We start from the raw sequence: 18846 nt of genomic DNA, 5'->3' as shown, positions 1-18846 counted from the left end.
ACTGCCCAGGGTGATTCAATGACTTTCCCATGTTCGTGTATATATACATTCCATGTTCATGTATATATACATCAACCAACAATTTCTAAGGAAGAGTGTAAAACATGTTTGTCACTTTCTCTATATTTCTCTATTATATTTCTCTATTCCATCTTTAAAAATCAAACAAAGAAACCTGGGTTATCTTGGATGTCCACCACCTGTCTTGGTCATTCTGTTCCACTTTGCAGACCAGTGAAGCCTACAGGTATGTGAGACCAAGGAGGGCCATGCCAAAGCATGGGCTCTGCGTTTATTGAAAGATGAAAATTAATGCAGTCCATGTGTTTGCAAGAGACCAGTGCCAGCACTGGACAGGTCACCTGAAATGCAGCATTGCAGATCTTCGATTTTTTTTATGGCTCCAAATGGGTGGGTCTGTCTCTTCTTAGTAAGAGACGTAAGTTTCTTTCCTTTCTCAGTCTCCTAACCCTGCTTAAATCAAACTTCCACTTTGAGTAAGGGAAGTGATTCCAAACTGTATGCATATCTTTCAGAAAAACAAACAAACAAACAAATAACCCCAAAAACAAAACCAAGAGAGAGAAAAAAACCCATCTCTGATTCCTTTATTACGTGTTTCCATGCTGAACTCTAACACTTTCTGTGATCCCAGAGAGCAGGGAGCTATACTAATGGGAAGACAACTGAGCAAATGCATGACTTGCAAAGGCAAACAAATTATTGGCTGGAACTAAAGAGTGTGTAATTTATTGAAACTGGAGAGCTTGCAGAGAAAAAAAGACTGCAAAATTATTTTGTATCTGACACAATCATTGTTATTATTATTTCTTCTGTAGCTGGGAAAGACACTTATAAAACAAGCTGCTAAGGAGATAGCCTAGAGCACTGATTTAAAAATCTGCTGCTAGAGTCTATTCTTTTGTGCTCTGTACATACTTTGAGTTCCAGTATATTTATATGGGAGTTCAGATGAAATTTATGAATAGTTTACAGGGTCTTGCTGACATTTAGTGATTGGTCTCTTCAAATATTGGGTGTAAGCTACATGTTGATCACTTGAATCTGAGACACCTGGATAGGGTTAGAGCAGTGGGAGCAGAAGAGCATTTAGATTTTACATGGCTGAAGAACAATTCCTCCACTCACATGTAGAGTGCACGCCTCCCCCCGCCTCCCCAGATATCTCCCACATAGAAACCAAGTGCAGTTAGCCACATGGCAATCCCTGAGCAAAGATTGCTGTTGGATCTTTTTGTATGGGTGATCCAACATCAGCTCTGCTTCATCCTAAAATTGCACTGTAATGCAGCCTGCCAAGAAGTTCTTGTCCTGCTAAAGGGAGGTTAACTGTTTGTACTTTCTCACAAATAAGACATCTGTTTTGTGTGGCCACTATCTCAGATCACCTAAGTTCAGCAGAAGGAGCAAGCTTTGATGGGCAGCAGAGCTCATGTGCTCTGAATAGAACATCTACATATATACATCACTGTATTAGAGGCTGAATGTGCCTCTTACTCCTGGTGAAGGCCAGGACTTGAAAACTGTTGTTCACCAGATCTACTTTGAGGAACTAGTTACAGGGACTGTGGCTTGCTTTGAGCATGAGCTGCCTTTTGAATGGTAAATCTGGAGTTAACAGTCACGAATCCCTATATTTTATATGGCACTTCTCATTAGCAGATTGCGAATCCCTATATTTTATATGGCACTTCTCATTAGCAGATTGCAAAGCATTTTGTAGGAAAAGGTCAAAATTATGATCTGCATTTTAAAGATGGGGACAAAGAGCTGAACAGTCACGGAAAAAGCTCCTCCCACCAGCAGCTTGCAGAAGTAAGGGTAGTGTCCTGCAGGCACCATGTCCAGCTTAAAGAGCTGGCATGTCTAGTCCTGTTATTAGCACTGGGAAGACTCATTTTAATTGGTGTTGAATGTTTGTAAGTGGAAGGAGCTGTTGTCATGGATACAGCATCCATAGGCTCTCCTTTAACTTGGTAGGAGCCATTGTCTTTCCCAATAGCTCTGTGGTCTTCAAATATCAATGCAGTAATGAACAAATGATCAGGGATTCATTGGCAATTGGTGCAGGTGCTCATCAGGCAATAGGAAGATAAAATAAATGGCTGGCTGTAACCCTGTTAGGTTGACGGTGCTAGTTGATCCACTGTTTTCTCCAGCAGCACCTATGCAGGAGCAGATAGTCAGGCCTGTTGGATCAGTTACTTTCCATGACTTATGACATGAAACTTACACTCACTTCGTGCGCTTCACAATGGCCCATCCCTGTGGTGGCTTCTTTCCCACCTCCCTTCCAACAGAAGGGTTTGCCATACTTCCATAGCCCATATCCAGACCACCTCTGGCAGCACACACACCCGAGGGCCGGCACACTGGGTACTTCACAGAACCCTCCTTATCTACCATGGCCTCTCTCCTGGGGAGCAGAACCATTTACAGGAATGAGCCAAACTGCAGGAGAGAGTTTCGCCAGGGACAGACTCATCCAGCTCTGTTACAATAATGCTCATTTCTAGCTCAGCTGTTTTAATGCAGTGTATTTTCCTTTTTTTCTGTCCAGTGTGGCTGAGATGAGTTCAACCATCCTGTGTTAAATGAGCTGAAATGGCAGTGGCAAAGTTAAAGCTTGTGGTCATGCAGCTTGCCCAAGCAAGGCTCAGCTCTCTGTCATTCCATTAGCTACTTCCAGATTGTTGCTGCAGGAATTACTGAGCACCTGCAATATGCTCAGCACACCTGAGATAAAGGAGATAGGAAGCCCTGAGGGGCTGCCACATTTTTTTTTCATTGACTATCAGTGGTCTACGCAACAGATTCTCCTCTTCAGCTCACCACCCACAGCTTCCCTAATCTCTGCATCACCTTGTTTTAGGTGACCAGCCTACATGGACAAGGTATAGCCAATGCCAATTCTGACTCCCTCTTTCTGGGCCACTTTACTTTCCCTCTCATTCTCTGCTGCTAAAAAAGATGGGGAAAAAAAGTTATCCAGTAAGTCAAAATAATTTGATTTAACAGATTGCAGGGACACCTCTTTATTGGAGGAGAAAAACCCAGGCAAAGGAAACTCTCCTGTTTCTTTTTTTCAAGAGTCTTCTTTTTTTTTTTTGTCCATTTTTATCTTCTGTATAAGTACAGGTGCTCTGCAGGTTCAGCCAAAGCAACAGTGGTAATTATCACCATAACTGCACCAGTTTTGCAACCTGACTGTATAGCAATTATGCTAAACTCCACAGCAGGAGTCACTTATTACATCCTTCTAAAATAGAAAGGCTAAACTGATACTACAAAGGATCTGAACAGTAATTTCTGGATAGGGAGTTTCTGTTCCTCCTGTGATAGAAACCACTAGGATGTGCCCACTGGTACTAACAGCAGCACAGCCACAACACAAAATTGCTTGCTATTTTCTACCTCTAAGTGAGTTTTTTTATTATTATTTCTTCTGAGGGGACTTAGCAAAACATTTCACTTTCAAAAAGAACCATGAAAAATAAACAGTAAAAAGAGGGCGCAGGAGGGAATAACAATTTCTTGGAAATCAGTATGTTTTTGAAAGGTTTTGTACAGGTACACAGGTGCTTAGCCAGGATGATACATCCATCTCTTTGTTAACAGTTTTGTTTTTTGACAGCTAAAGGATTTAGGAAGAAATCTAGCTGCATAGTCAGTATAGGAAGTAGAAGCAATAACATTAATGTCATTTTGCCTAGGAAACACACAAGATTTTTCACCCATGCAATCAATGCAGTCAGGAGTCCAGACCTAGGTAAACCTTTTTAGGTAGACTGCAAATAGATCTTACTGGATGTTCCTAGGAAAAAAGTACAAGGAAAAAGCAGCATAAATGGGATGCATAAACTTTGGAACTATGTTAACTTTGTTGGGTAGGGAAGATAGGTTGCAATACCGCAATGCAGACAGACTGTGACTACAGCAGGGGCTCTCATGGGAACACAAGTTGTAGCACCCAGTGATTACTACTCTTTACCATGCCTTCTATGTTCCTGTGGAACACAGGGGGAATGAAGGTTACACCCCAACATATGCATGAGAAGACCTATGTTGGGTAGCCGAGCTCAAGTGATGACACATGATTTTATTTCAGAATGCTTTCTGCATCATATACATTTTATCTTAATTTAGAGGTGTCCTGGGATCACTAGGCTTGCTTACTTTTTACATACAAGAATGCCTGTTGTAACAAAATTGTTCTTGAATTCTGAATGCCGCTGAATTAGAAGTCATTGATCAGTTTTAGGCACTGCATGGGGAGGGATAGTTTACTATCAACAGCAGGAGTAACGCTTTAGGGGAAACTTCTACATCAATACTAGCTAGACAAGTTGGCTCCCACAAGACTGGATGTTATGGGACTTATTCTCCTCATCTTCTTTCTCTTTTGCACTGTCTTGTGATTCTACAGAGGCTCTAGATGGTGTGAAAGGTCCTACCAACCAGGCAAGAGGTATATTGTGTTCCACACACTCCAGCAGTTCATCCATGTACTCCTGGGCTGTATTCATTAAATAGTGTTTCTGAGTGAGAATGTTCCTGGTCAGGTCTTGGAAAGAAGCAGCAGCTGAGAAAGAGTTGTGAGTCTTTTGTAATTCCTGTTGTACTTGTTGCATTTTGTCCTGGATGCTGGATGGGAAGCCTTAGATGTTGGCCAGTAGAGTATGGAGAATGTGCTATGGTTGCTGTGATATCATATGACACGGCCAAAATCTGGGCCTTCAGCTGCTGCAGAGGAGGAAAGGAAGCTTTAGAAATGTCTCCCAAAACACCCATTCCTACTTAGAAATGTCCCTAGTGAGCCAGTGTTTCCAACAGACCACTACCTTCAGATCCAAGGAAGCTGTGTCCTCACTTCCTTTTGGCTGCTCTTGTTCCACATCATCCACATCTGGTGCAGCTTTTCCTGCCCATTTTGAAGGTTCTGATCAATACCCTGCTTGACACAATCAATCTGGAGTATGACAGGAAAGTGAAGACAAAAATGAACTACTATAGCAGCAAGACTTGTGATTACCCCAGCCAGTTTGTAAGACAAAGATCCTGTCAGTGATCACAGAGAGTAAAGAAGACTGCTTTACAGCAAGTAACCTCAAGACAAAGTACTTGGAGATAGGAGATGGTTCCTACCAGCTCAATGAACTCATGCAACTGTGAGAAAGCCTCTTGCATGACCATCTTGATTTGCCTCACTTGGGCTAGGAAGCACTGGCAAGCTTTTTGATTCAGATGAGTGGGCAAGCAACTCAGTTGTATGAAATAGCCTTGATGGTCTAACTGCTGCTGGACAGTAGCCGGTTTAGTCCTCTCCACCGAGACCACAAGTTCCGTTGGAAAAAAAAGAACTACATACCACACACACTCATGCTACCCCTCTAAAGTGCAGAAAAACCTAGGAAGATCTTGTTTGTAGATCTGCCTCATCCAAGTGTTTTCTGACCTAGTTCCTCATCTGTGATGGGAAAATAGTGATCTGACTAATCTGGCACAGCTTGTACACTTCTGCCAGCAACCTTGCCTGGCCTGCAATCTATTGCTATGCCCTGCCTGATCATCATGGATCTAGCAGTCTCCAGGACTCTCTGAACAACCTCCCTGGCTGCTTCCAACTCTGCCACTCCATTTGCAGTATCTTCAGCATCACTCATGCTGGATGACATCTTCAGCATAAGTCATGCTGGGTGATACCAGCTCTTTGGTACCAGAGAGAACCTAGAGAGAGGTCAGAGGACAGAATGTACCTACTTTTGTAGAACAGCATTTTGTACAGTCATGTTGTTTGCTGGGAAATGGTTCAGAAAGCATCAATATTGAAGCCAGTTATGAATGGCTCACAAGACACCTGGTGGAAGAAGGAAAGGAACCTTGCTCTTCTCTCAGCCCAGAACCGGCAAGACAAGTAAGTTCACCTGGCTTCACCATAAACTGTTACCTTTTCATCTGTTTTTTGCAGGTTTGGCAGCTTGTCCTGTCCCAAAAAGCCTGTCCTGGCTTTTTGTCCCAGGTAAATATTTTTCCTTCACTGTTAAAACAACAAGGAAACCAGAAATAAAATGCATTTGAAAGTGAGTATGTTAATAGATCTAGATTTTTGACATCCTACCAGCATGTCTCCCCACATCAACAGGTGAAGAGATACTTAGTACTTGATTTCTTGACTGTATTAGTCATCACCAGACTGTAAGTCTTAATTTACTAGCTCACGCGTGAGAAGTTTCTGAGGCCACAGACTACTCACTCTCAGTTTCAAGCCTGATCAGAACCATCTGCTCCACAGCAAACATGGCCAAGGTCTTCACTTCTGTTGCACCATGCATGTTTCTGACAGATGAGTGAGTCTCTTCAGAAGAGCCAGGGACACAGGGAGGGCTGGACAATAGCAATTTGACTCCTGGCTCAGATATATTCTAAGAAGGAACAAGAGATCCTGTAAGAAGTCACAATCCATTGGAGTTGGTTATCTCCTCTTCCCCAATCAATCTATGTCTTCATTACTAAACCTGTTTCACTGGTCCCTCATCAGACTCAGCTACCATGATGATGATGTAGGTGACGTGGAGCAGAACTGCAGGTAGACGTCCCACTGGTATCACTTGTGAAGGGCAAGCACCACAAGGTGCTTCTCAGCTACACAAGGAACTGACTCATCCTCCCCAGCTAGGCAAAACTAGGGCTGTACCCATTGTCATGGAAAGCAGCTTTCAACAGACTTGTCACTAGAGTACAGTAGTCCAGCATTCAAGGCTACCTCTAGTAAGACAGGAGGAGATCTTCAGGTGCTGTTTCAGCTGCCAGTGAAAAGCTAACCAAAGGCTATCTGCAGGTGATTAAGCCCATGAACCACCAGTTGCAGCTATTAGAATAGATAGCAGAAAAGTACACAGCAGACTGCAAATTCCTGGAGTTTACTGCCAGTGCATGTTACAGGCAGACAGTATCATCGTGGTAGAAGATTAGATAGTCATGAATGACAGGTCCATAAATGTTGGGAGTTAAGTGGCAACAACCTAATTTTTCTACTACAGGGATCAGAGGTGCTAGAGAATGGAAAGGAATGGATTATGATAGGCGGCCAGGCATGGGAATGCTCTCCCTAGATAACATCTCACATTGCTCTGGTCTGACCCAATCAGGAATTTTATATTGTGAGCTGTCTGAGAACAGGCTTTGGACTCCCAGCACTGAGGGACTGGACTACTCAGTAAAGAGCTCATAAGGAAGTCTACTCAATTGAAAAAATTTTTCAATTTTTTTTTTCCATTTCCATTTTTCCTGCATTGGGGACCACACAGAACTTAGGTGGGTCTGCAAGTGGCCCAGATCACCACTGGAGAAGCCCCTTTAGTAAGGGAAAAGTCCAGTTTGGAAGTCTTCAATTAGCAGCTACCAAGGGAGCTTCTTTTCCTAGCAAGATCAGAGGGAAATATTCCCCAAGCTGCTCTGCCTCTCTTGCTGCCTATACTATAGCACTTGTGACCCTATTTCAGCTGCAATGTCCTCTGCCTGCTGAGGAGGAAGCTGTTAAGAGTCTCCTAGAGCTGAAGGAAGGGGAGCTGCAGGTAGCTATGCCTTGTGAGTTGTAACTGGCACAACAGTTCTGAGTGCAGGAGTGAGGAAGTGGCTAGGGGGAACTAAACCTGCCTGAAGGAGAAATCTCCTCTGCTCAGCCTGGATTCTGCGGCTTCTCTGGAAGTGAGTGGTGGAGCAGCCAGAAGTGCAGGCCTGAAGACCCTGGGGCGGGGTGGTGGGGGGGAAGAAGCAGCAAAACCAGCTTTTGTTTTGTTGTTGTTAGAACTGATGCCTCTCTAGCTCTAAGAGCCTGGGCAATTTTACCATGGAATAGATCTCATGGCTCAGGTTCTCCAAAGCCTCATTAACTTGGCCATAATGAGCTGCAGGTGTGTCTTGCTGACTTGTGTGGAGTCTGCCATCTTAACACCCACATAGAATCATAGAATCATTAAGGTTGGAAGGGACCTCTAGAGATCATCTAGTCCAACCCTCCTGCACACGCAGGGTCACCTAGAGCACCTGGCACAGGAGCATGATCATGGTTTGCTAAAGCCTTTGCTGGAATTGATAAATACTATGCCAAATGAAGTAGAGTTGGATAAGATTGTAGTAGTAATGAGGCTGTCAATGCTTATCTGTCCTTTGGATACCTTTGTACTAGGAAAAACCTTCCCGGTATGGACCAGACATACATATCAACAGTGTTTCATAGCTTGTTTCTTCAGTGAGTTGCAGATTAAGTGAATATACAAGCTATGGCTTGTCCTCCTTCAACAAGGCCAGGTTACTTGAACAGGCAGAAGGCAAAGCTTTAGTACAGGGCTGCATAGAAAGCACTCTCGGGCTTGGAAGCCTCATGGCTTTTTTTATTCTTCCCCTCCCGTCTTTACCCCACACAGGGCACTGTAACTGTGGTGGCTAACCTGACCTTGGTCAGGTCTGCATGTGGTATGGTTTCTACAGTTTGCCTACACCAAGGAGAGCCACCCCTAAATCAAATCTGTGTGTGAGGCAGCAGAGCAAGGAGTGAGGAGCATGACTGAAGCCACAACTAGCTGTGTGCGGCCAGTTCTGACTACACCGGACCCTCTCTTCCTGCAGGAACAGGAGTTGATGTGGGTGTCGACTATGCTAAAACTGATCTTGCCAGGCTTATAGCTTTAACGATGGTGAAGGCTGTAAGAAAAACCTCCACTTGGAGGGATGTCACTATTAATGGTCCTGTTCTCTTTGGCTCTCTTTCCAAAAAGACATTCAGCATGTGGGAAGAGGTTTTTATTATTTTTATTATTATTTATTTTTTTAAACCTCATGGGGAGAGAGAGGGGCTGATTCTAATGACAAGAGTCTGACAAAACAGCTTATGTGACAAACCTGGGTTAATTCCAGGTCCAGAGAGGGCTCCTTCCTGTTTCCTCTGTGGTTCCAGACCCCTGCAATATGGAGGCTAGGGCAGAAACAGAGCTAGGCACCTGTCTGGCCAAGAACTAAACAAGCTGCAGCTGGGAGTATTGCTAGTGCAAGTGGGTGCTTGGTATTCTCAAAGTGAACAGACTTAGTTCATGACCAAGCAGCAGGGGGAAACAATGCATTTTGACATAAGATGGATTTGTTGCACAGCTTGTATCTGCCTGAGTGGGAATTCTTACCCTGGGTCCCTGGAAGGCAGCATGCTCGGAAAAACAGGATTTGGAGGATGAAATATTAGAAAACCCAAGTCTATGGGTTTTCTATGGGTCTATGGGCTATGATTCTCTTGGATGGAGAGAGAGGGAGTTGTCTTTACAAGGATGTATAGAAATACTACAAATTCTTTTGTGATACAAGTTTGAGTGCATGAAGCAAGTTCTCTTAGCAGAACCAGAGTAAGATGAGGCAGTGGGCTGTGTCGCACTGCAGTTATCTGACACTAGCCTATTTCCAAAGGTTCTCTCTGACACAAAAGAGTTGATGTCATCCAAAGTGACTGATGCAAAGGATGCTGCGAGCAGCAAAGTGATGGAAGTGATAGATGTAACCAAGGAAGCTCTTCAGAGTGACATGGAGGCTGCCAGATCAGCGGTGAACAGCAATGTGCCAACAGTTAAAGACTCCAGAGTGTCAGATGGCTGTGAGGACAGCAGAAGCTGTGCTGGAGGAAACAGGAGATGACAGCAGCCTGCCTATTGAAGATGAGGAACGAGATCAGAAAGTAGTGCCTGTGCCTGCATTTCTAATAAGGTTCATCAAGAAGGTGTTCCTAACTTTGTTATTTAATCCTTGAAATGGGTTTAAGAACTAATAGGAAGTATTATGTTGGAGGCTACCTAGTTCAAGATCTCCTGAAACTTGTTTAGTTTTTCATTGACCATATTCTTTACTCAAACACTTACTGGCATTGTCTTTCTCCTCAGCCAAACTGGCAGCCTCTGGGGAGGGTGCTGACATAATGTCTGTGGAGCACCAGCAGGAAAAGCATAGGTACTTTGTGCCTATGTTGGCACAAAGTTGGTGTCTCTCTCTGAACTCTGCCAGTTTGCCTACCTGCACTCAACTGATAAAATGAAGTGGGCCCGGCAGGGCATGTGGGAGGCCCTTGCACAGCTTCACTGCATCATTGAACTGGTAGGTAGTGCCTTGCCTCCCTGTTGGAGGGTGGGAAGGGGGCAAATGAATGGCTTGGTCTCCACCTCACTCTGACAGTCACAGCTGTGTTAATGACCAGCAGGCTTCTGTCTTGAGGCATACTGATTTTTTTTTCCCTACTGTAAATTGAAGTGTTTTAAGTAAGGATTTAATCAAGAGCTTCAGGAAGGGCAAGAGAAACTATGCCAGATGTGGACTGGAATAGGAAGTGCCCCAAAGAGTGGAGATGCAAGCTCTCCAAAGGCAGAGGTATCCAAATGGAGAGGGAAGCAGAGAGATCTGATTGACTCTTCTGCTTGATTTGTTGAAGTAACTTGCTCCTTGATCTTCTCCTTTCTGCCTTACTACAGGAGATGGAGCCTATGGCCCTACTCAAGGCATGCAGTATCACACATCAGCTGCAGATTACCTGCTGTAAAATAGTATCTGCAATCCGAGACCTTTCTTCAAGCCTTTAGAATAAGATGAAACAATCTCTTAGTATCCTAGAGGAGCTTCATGCTGCTTTTGCAGCAGCGAGCTCCTTTCAGGACTTGTCTAGTAGCATCTTGAACCAGACGAAGCTGGCCGTGATCCAGGAGTACATGGAGGAGCTGCTGGACTATCTGAAGAACAACATGCCTCTCTTGGCTGGTGGGACCCTTCTGTAGTGATGAAATATGAAGTCTTAAGACCTCCTGAGGGAGGTGCAGTAGCAGGGCCACACTTCCTGAATGGCTGTAAATCCAATAAGGAGTAGGAGCAGCTCAGTCTAGGAGTAAGATAGCTGAAACATCCAATGCTTCCACCTCTCTAGCAAGCTGATAGCTCCCCTCACTGATGTGTCTAGATGTGTGTCTGTTCAGCACAATGACTATTTTTGATCTAAACTCATTAGCTACTGTTCAGTTTCTGTAAGTTGCTTGTACAAGGTTATAACTGTTTAAAATAGTACTACTGTATGCAGAAAAGCTTACCCTCCATTTTTTGCAGCCTCTATTCCAGAGAGTAAGTATTCTTCAACAGATGTGAATGTGATGTGAACAGATGTGATGTACTCTAACTGCATTTTCCAATTACCTAGGTGATACTGCCTTGTTCTGCACAAGAACTGTTGCTGTATGTGAACAAGGGCTTAAGAATAGCTTCAGAAGTCTCTAAGCAATCATCTTCAAACTCCTAAGATGCCTTTGAGTTGAAATTTTTATAGGTTTGGAGTCAGAGCAGGTACTAACTTCACTCCTTGGTTCTGGGCAATGCAAGTAGAGGTCAGGCTCCTTGTGCCCAAGGAGCAAGCCTGCAGTTTTGCCTAGCTCTGTTATGCAGACCCTGAACATACTCGTCTTGGGCAGCAGTGCATTGGTGCCATGAAAAACTGGTAGTAGTGCACATGTGTCTCTCTGAAACTTTCAGACCCTGCCTTTAGTAATGAGGTTGCACAAAATTAGTTCATCACAAAACTTGTAGCTATCAAGTATTCAGGTGTCAAGTGGCTTGGGTAATGTATCTTGATACTGGGATACTGCAGTCAGGAATGTGAGAACTGCTCAGCCAGCAGTGGAGTAATAAGGAGCACAGCTGGTGAGCTTTGGTACTAGCCTGGGAGAGGATGAGCTATCATTCTTTCTCATTTCTAGGTCTGGTAGCAGGAATGTATCTCTCTGCTTCCAGGCAATTTGAAAATCTGTGGTGAGCTTTCAGGATTCTGGCAGCCCTTGTAACTTGGCCTCTTAGGCTTAATTCTTACAATTTGTCTGCTACCTGGTGAAGACTTAAGATCTATGGCTGGAGAGGGGATTGCTGGACTGGCTGCCTAAGAAAGAGGTGGACTCACTAGTATGTTAAGTCAATAGAGCATAGGTGATAAGTACTTGCTGGTGTTAGTTCTGTTAGCACCATCTTCTGGCCAGTAGATGCTCCAGTTCAGTGAAGAACTCTTTGGGTGTCCAGCTTATTGATCTTCCAAACAGCTTGCTTTCCCCCTTCCTTTTATCCAGATTCAGCAGACTATGGAATAGCTGAGGAGGCTAGAGCAATTGGGAATGCAGAACTGACATAACACCAACAGTTGTATTTGCTTTTCTTCAGGAAAGAAGTGGAATCCGATTATGCTAATCTGATTGCTCTTGGGGTTGGATCTGGTGGTGGTGATGCTTAGATCGGAATCTGCATACCGATTCATCCAGATTTAATGCCAGAGAAGTAAGCTAACTTTATTTTTAAACATCAAGAGAATAACAGGCTGCAGCCAAGAAAGTAACAGGCTGGGGCCAAGGTCCTCTTGTGGGGGAAATAATTATGGGTTTAGAGGAAGAACTATTCTTTTAGTAGAGCTGGCTACTGCTCCAACTACATTTCTGTTTCCACGTTACTGTGTGCAATGGCTTGACCCTGTACCATGGCAGGTTTATGTGGCCTTCAGTCTTATGTTGTTAGTCCATTGATACAATGTGATCCCGTGCTGAGGAAAAGCTTGAGGGCCTACTTCATTGCGCATAGCACTTCAGAGACTATCAGATAACAGCCCAGGCTCTCCTGTGTAGCCGCTAGGTCTCACTGAAGACAAAATAAGCTGATGATGATTGCTACTCCAAGCTATTGCTGAGATCTGATGTAAGGGAAACTGCAGGGGTTGTCTCTCCTCGTATGATCTCTGATCACTGCCAAGCAGTTCCTTTCTGGCAAAGAACGTAAGGGAAAGCAGCTTCACTCATAGCTGAACTCACTTCATAGCTGAACTTGCAGGGGAGGAAGTGGGGTGCTAACTGTAAGCAGTCTCAGAAATAGTCCTACTACTTAGTAGGAAATTTGCTGCAATTTCTCTCCTTTGGTAGCCAAGCTGTGCCTTGCTACCTTAGCGGCTGAGCCTTGTTTAAACTCACTTGGATAGAAGTGCTTTTTAGGGAATAATTGTGTATTTCCATGCTCTGTATTGATTTACCATAGCAGCATATCATACTGATACTATGCATAGCCTAGCAAATCATGATTTCTCCTACTTAAGGATCACTGAGGCGTATTCTAACTGACTGCTTAAATTTATTTCCTATAAACACTAATGGTGACCCTTACCCTGGAAGCCTGGTGCTCAGTTCTATTCCTCCTGGGAGAAGGTGAATCACTCTGAAGGCTGGGTTTTTTTTCTTCTTTCATGGAGAATGGTTTTGGATGTTTTGGTTTATAAAGGGAAAATCTGGACTACTAAACCATAACTATTCATGAATATGACCTCTTACGCTAACAATGATCATGTTTGCTTAGCAGAGTAATTCCTTCTGTTCAGTTAGAGTGCAGAGAAATTCCCCTCAGGCATGTTTTTACAGCTATGAGTTCCCAAATATCAGGGGAAAGGGGAAAAAAAAAAAGAACAGTGGTGTGTGTGTGTGTGTGTGTGTGTGTGTTTTTTTAAGACCTTGACTTTTTCAAATCTGTAATTCTATCTTTTCCCAGCTAAATCATGTTTTGAATATTTGTGAGAATTGCCTGTTGAGGGTTCATGGCTACCAGATAGCAAGACAGCACTCCTTGCCTTTGTTTGCCCCTGCTCCCACCTTGCCTCATTTACGCAGTGTATCCTGTACAGAATTGCTGACTATCAGATATTACGGGGAAGTAAAACTGCAGAAGTCAAAGCTCTATTGCATAGTCATAGTTCAGGTTTTGTGTCTGAATAAAATAGGTGCTTTGGGGAGAGCCTTCCACAGCATTTATTTTTTTGAGCTCTTTATTTCCTTTGAGAAAAGTCCAAGAGAACAAAGCAGAAACAGTATATTCCTTTCTCTCCTGGCTGCTCTACATCCATTTTGTAAGCTAAAGGAGCCATAGACTTATGCTTCTCTAGCCACTCTACTCTTGGGTCTTTCTCCATTTGCTAGCAGATGAAAACTTAAGCTGTGAATATTGTTAAAGATGAGAGGTAATGGGTATAAATTAAAACACTGGAAGTTTCATCTCCATATGAAGAACTTCTCTACTGTGAGGGTGACGGAGCAGTGGAACAGCCTGCTCAGAGAGGTTGTGGAGTCTCCTCTGGAGATCTTCCGAATCTGCCTGGATGCCACCCTGTGCCACGTGCACTAGGTGTTCCTGCTTGAGCAGGGGATTTGGACTAGATGATCTCTAGAGGTCCCTTCCAACCTCAGCCATTCTGTGATTCTGTTAGGATCTCCCTTGTATTGCCTGTGCTGGCCCTTGTGATGGGCAGCTTAGCATCTGCATGATTTTGTGGCTCTCCTGCAGTACTGCTAGAATTCCATGGCTTGCAACAGACAAAACAGCCCTCTTCAGGGCAGCTCCTAAAGCCCTGCTTGGGAAGGGCAAGCTGAGTGAATGTTCCTGTATTTTCTCCTGCATTTGACTTCAAAAGTTTTAGGGAAGCATTGAGAATTGTTCAGTGTACCAAGGAGGGTAAAACTCTCACCAGACTAGTTATGGCTAGGAATGATGAGCTTGGGCCTTGTCCCTTACAGACATCTTCCCGCTGTGCTTGCAGAGTAGGAAAGGGGGTCAATAAGCGCCTTCAGATTGCCACAAGTTTATGCTTGATTCATGCCGTGTGGCTTGTTCAAAACCCCCTGATGCCTCTGAGGGTGCAGGCATCTGGCCTGAGCAGTAACTCAGCTGTACTTATTTGCTGCAAACAAGGCAAGGTACCTTCCATGAACAGACTACAGCCAGTAAATAATTACCCTGGTTGTGGTGCTTTCTGGACATAGGCACTTGTGGCATTTCCATTATCCGGTGGTAATGGAAAATCAGTTAGCAGTATTGACTTCTAGTCTCCTTTTGATTCTCATATTTATTTGGATGCAGAAATGCCTTGAGATTCTTCTGTAGTGAAGGTGGAGGCTAGGTAATCAACAAGCTGAATGCTGACATGGTGGTTTTTATATTTATTTTTGGGTGCCATCCTCAGCACTGATGGTTTCTTTTTGTCCATTTGTGTTAAATCCTTTGTAAGCTCAGGGAGCGTGTCAGGTTCCTGTCCATCCCTAATACTGCCCTTTCCCTTTGGGCATTTTTGCAAAGTTCATCAGTCTGCTTTTATTGCAAATTTCTTCAATTATTAGTTTTGTCCTTACTCATGGAGCTCTGTGGTGGGCAAGAGGTATCAGCTGCCTACTGCTTGAGTTCAGCATCTGGGGATCATGGAAGCAAGCTCTGACCTTGCTGTTAACCAGGTACTTATTAATTAGCTTATTGCCTTCTTAGTGGAGTGCACAAGGACTGCTGGTCAAGAGTTGAGGCAGGCAGCAAAGGCATCTTAACGCCTGGCAAATTTTTCTGCTCAAGATGTCCTAGGAAAGGGCCCCTATGGCAGCTTGCAAATGGGACTGGAATTAATTAAGAGAACTTAGTTTGTGAGGGAGGAGTGCTCAAAGGGGCTGGAGAAGAGAAAATTGAGAACAGCAGAAAAGCACTGTTCAGAGAGGAGTTCAGTCTGGGTGGAATTTGAGCATGGAAGAAGAGGACAGAAGGGAAAGAGCTGAAGGACAGGGCAGAGAGAAACCAGAGGGTGGGGAGTTGGAGATGGGAAGTGTAGGGGAGGAGGAATAGATACAGGTACTGGGGGAAAAAGTCAGGCCAGCGTGGGAAAAGGTAAGTAGTGGAGAGACCAGGTTTGTGATGCACTTGTGAAGTCTGGAACTTGCAGGAGGTCTGAAGGACCTGAACAGGGAACAGTCTATGGTGACCTAGGCTAGGATCCCATGCAAAGGCTGCAGGAGTGGGAGAACAGATGTAAAGTGCTGAGAGAGGAGAGTAAACTAGACATTTTGCTTAAGAGTAGCAGATGCATGTAATCCATGAAGTTGTTTAACTGTTTCAGTGCAAGGCAAAGCCCAGACTCTTCTCAGTGGTGCAACCTCAACTCCTAGCTGTCTTTTTACCCCTCTGTTTCCATGGAGAAGGCAACAGATCCCACGTTCAAGCACTCAGTACTCCACACAAGTCTGTTGGCGTGCTTGTGCTGTCCCTGTACAGCAGTGTCCAGAAACATGTCTATCTGTAGCTACTATAGTGCACACAGCTACCCTGTACACTTTTGCCTGCCTTCCTCAAGGAATGCTGTACTGCTTGAGTTATTCTGCAATGCAAAAAGCATTAAAGACCCTTGGTTCCTTAGTCCAGCATGATGCTGAGCCATCCCTGGAGGCTGCTAACACCCTGAACTCCCTCTAGTCCTCAAGGGAGCTCAGAAATATTCAGAACCATCTAGGATCTGACCTTCCCTGCTTTATACCCACTCCTCTAGTGGGCAAACTATTACAAAGCATAAAGTCTTCATGGACTCTGGGCTCATGGTTCAGTTCCACAATGAGGATGAAGGGATCCAGACAGACACATCAGCAAGGGATGAACAGACACTGCATCACACAGATTGCATCCCCTTATCCACTGAGGATCAGCAAGAGGAGATAAGCAAGACACATGCAACAGTGGATATTAGACAGACACTTTGAAAATCTAAAATTGCTTTTCTTGCTCTTCCAAAAAAAGGGAGCTGTTTCCAATCAGTTTTTACAGGGCAAGAACTACACTCTGTTTCTAATGTCTGATAAACCTTATATTTACAGGTGTAATTTCTGAATTCCCTATTTTTTCAACATTTGTTTGGTAGTGGGATTGTAGCTGGATCATGTTCAGGTGTGTTTTGAATATCTCCAAAGAAGGAAACTCTGCAACCTCTCTAGGCAACTGGTTCCAGTGCTCTCTCACCCTTACAGTTGAGAAGTATTTCCTCAAATTCAGGCGGATAACACTTCCTTCAGTATTTCAATTGGGGCCTGTTGCTTCTTCTGCTGTCTTTGGCACCACTGAGAAGGGTCTGGCCCCATTCTTTGTTATCTCTATATACATGCTGATAAAATTCTCCCTCAGCCTTCTCCAGGCTCAGCAGACCCTGCTCTCTCAGTCTATCCTCATATGAGGGATGCTCTAGTCCCCTTATCTTTATGGTCATTTCCTGGGCTCTCCAGTAGCTCCATGTTCTTCCTGTACTGAGAAGCCCAGAAGTGGACTCCAGATGTAGGCTCACCAGGGTTGAGTAGAAGGGGAGGATCACCTCCCTTGACCTGTGGCAACAGTCTTCCTGATGCAGGTCAGGGTGCCATTGACCCTCTTGGCTGCAAGTGTGCATTCCTGGCTCAGGTCCATCTGTAGTTCACCATGACTCCCAGGTCCTTCTTTGCAGAGCTCCTGTCTAGCAATTCGGTCCTCAGCTTGTACTGCTGTATGGTGTTATTCCTCCTCAGGACCCCGAACTTGCCCTTCTTGAACTTTATGAGGTTCTTCTCTACCCATCTATCCAGGCTGTCCAGGTCCCTCTGAATGGCAGCACAGCCCTCTGGGGTATCAGTCACTTCTCAAGTTTGGTACCATTAGCAAACGTGCTGAGACTGCACTCTATTCCTTTATTGAGGTCATTGATCAGTAAATTGAACAATATTAGACCCGGTACTGACCTCTGCCGGTGTTGACTAGCTGCAGACCTCCAAACAGTTTCCACATAATTGATTACAAGCCTCTGAGCTCTGCTATTAAACCAGTTCTCAATCCACATCACTGTCCATTCATCTAACCCATACTTCCTGAACTTACCTAGGAGGATGTTCTAGAAGACAGTATCAAAAGCATTCTTGAAGTCAAGGTGGACAGCATATACAGCTCTACCGTCATTTACCCAGCTGGCCATTCTATTATAGAAGGCTATAGGTTTAGTTTCCTCTTAGTGAGTCCATGCTGACTATTCCTGATCACCTACTTTTCCTCCACAAGATTAGAGATGAAATCCAGGATGAGTTGTTCCTGTAGGAAAAGTGCTCAAGACAGGGGAATTTAGACGAAAACATAGGGCCTAACAGAAATTATGGCATTACTGCAGCTTGCTTGGGGTAACAGAAAGTTGCCACCTCCACGATGGTTGGAATATAGCCACACTGTTCTGTCTTTCCAGCCCATGCCCAGTGTGCAGCAGGCAGCAAGGTGGCCAGGGATGCTCCTACAGAACCTGGGAGACTCTCCAGGGGAGTTGCCCCTTCTCTCGAGTTCAGCGGTATGGAGAGACTGCCCTGGTCACACAAACCACAAATAGCATGTGCTCAGCATACAACAGATGACACCTTTTGTCCAACAAATGGCTTGCCAGTATAGGACACCTAAGAAGCCCTGGTGGCCCTCCTAAGAATCCTACCACATGTCACAGGAAGGATGTTTCTTCCCTTGTTACTGTAGTTCTTCCTAGAGAGCATCTAGGCCCATGCAGAGTACCACTTATTGACAAAATACTTGTTTAGAAGGGATTAAGCAGCCGAAGACTTTCAACAGCCTCTCTTTCAATGTTCCCTTTGGTAACATCATGTGGGGAAAGGGCTGGGCCAAAAAGCCACGGTCAGAGCACCCATCTGGACGGACATGTCCAGTCCAGCCCACTACAAATGGCAGCAATGTGCCCCCCATCACTGAGGCAGAGGGAGGTACATCTCTGGTACAAAGCGAGCTTTAAAAATGCTCAAGAAGATCTGCTGTCTGTGCAAACTGAGCTCCAAGGCCTCTCCTCCAAGGGCTGCGCAAGGCTGCGCCTAGGTAAGACCGGCACGGAGCCGGCAAGGCCCCTTGGCAAGGCGAGGGCAGGCCGGGCCTGCAGGCCAGCCCCAGGGGGCCTGCCAGGACGGGCGGTGGCGCGCAAAAGCGGCC

At 44.7% G+C, this 18846-nt stretch overlaps 1 pseudogene; it reads left to right on the top strand.

The window, feature by feature from the left end:
• The window catches only part of LOC148593870 (perilipin-3-like), a 30812-nt pseudogene extending 19976 nt beyond the window's left edge, over positions 1-10836 (top strand).
• The last annotated feature ends 8010 nt before the right edge of the window (positions 10837-18846 follow it).

This window comes from Tinamus guttatus, unplaced genomic scaffold, assembly GCF_059628265.1.
Source record: "Tinamus guttatus ecotype Peru unplaced genomic scaffold, ASM5962826v1 Tinamus_guttatus_pri_ptg000326l, whole genome shotgun sequence".
Taxonomy (NCBI): domain Eukaryota; kingdom Metazoa; phylum Chordata; class Aves; order Tinamiformes; family Tinamidae; genus Tinamus; species Tinamus guttatus.
Note: the sequence above shows the minus strand (reverse complement) of the source record. Positions and strands in the feature narration are given on the sequence as shown.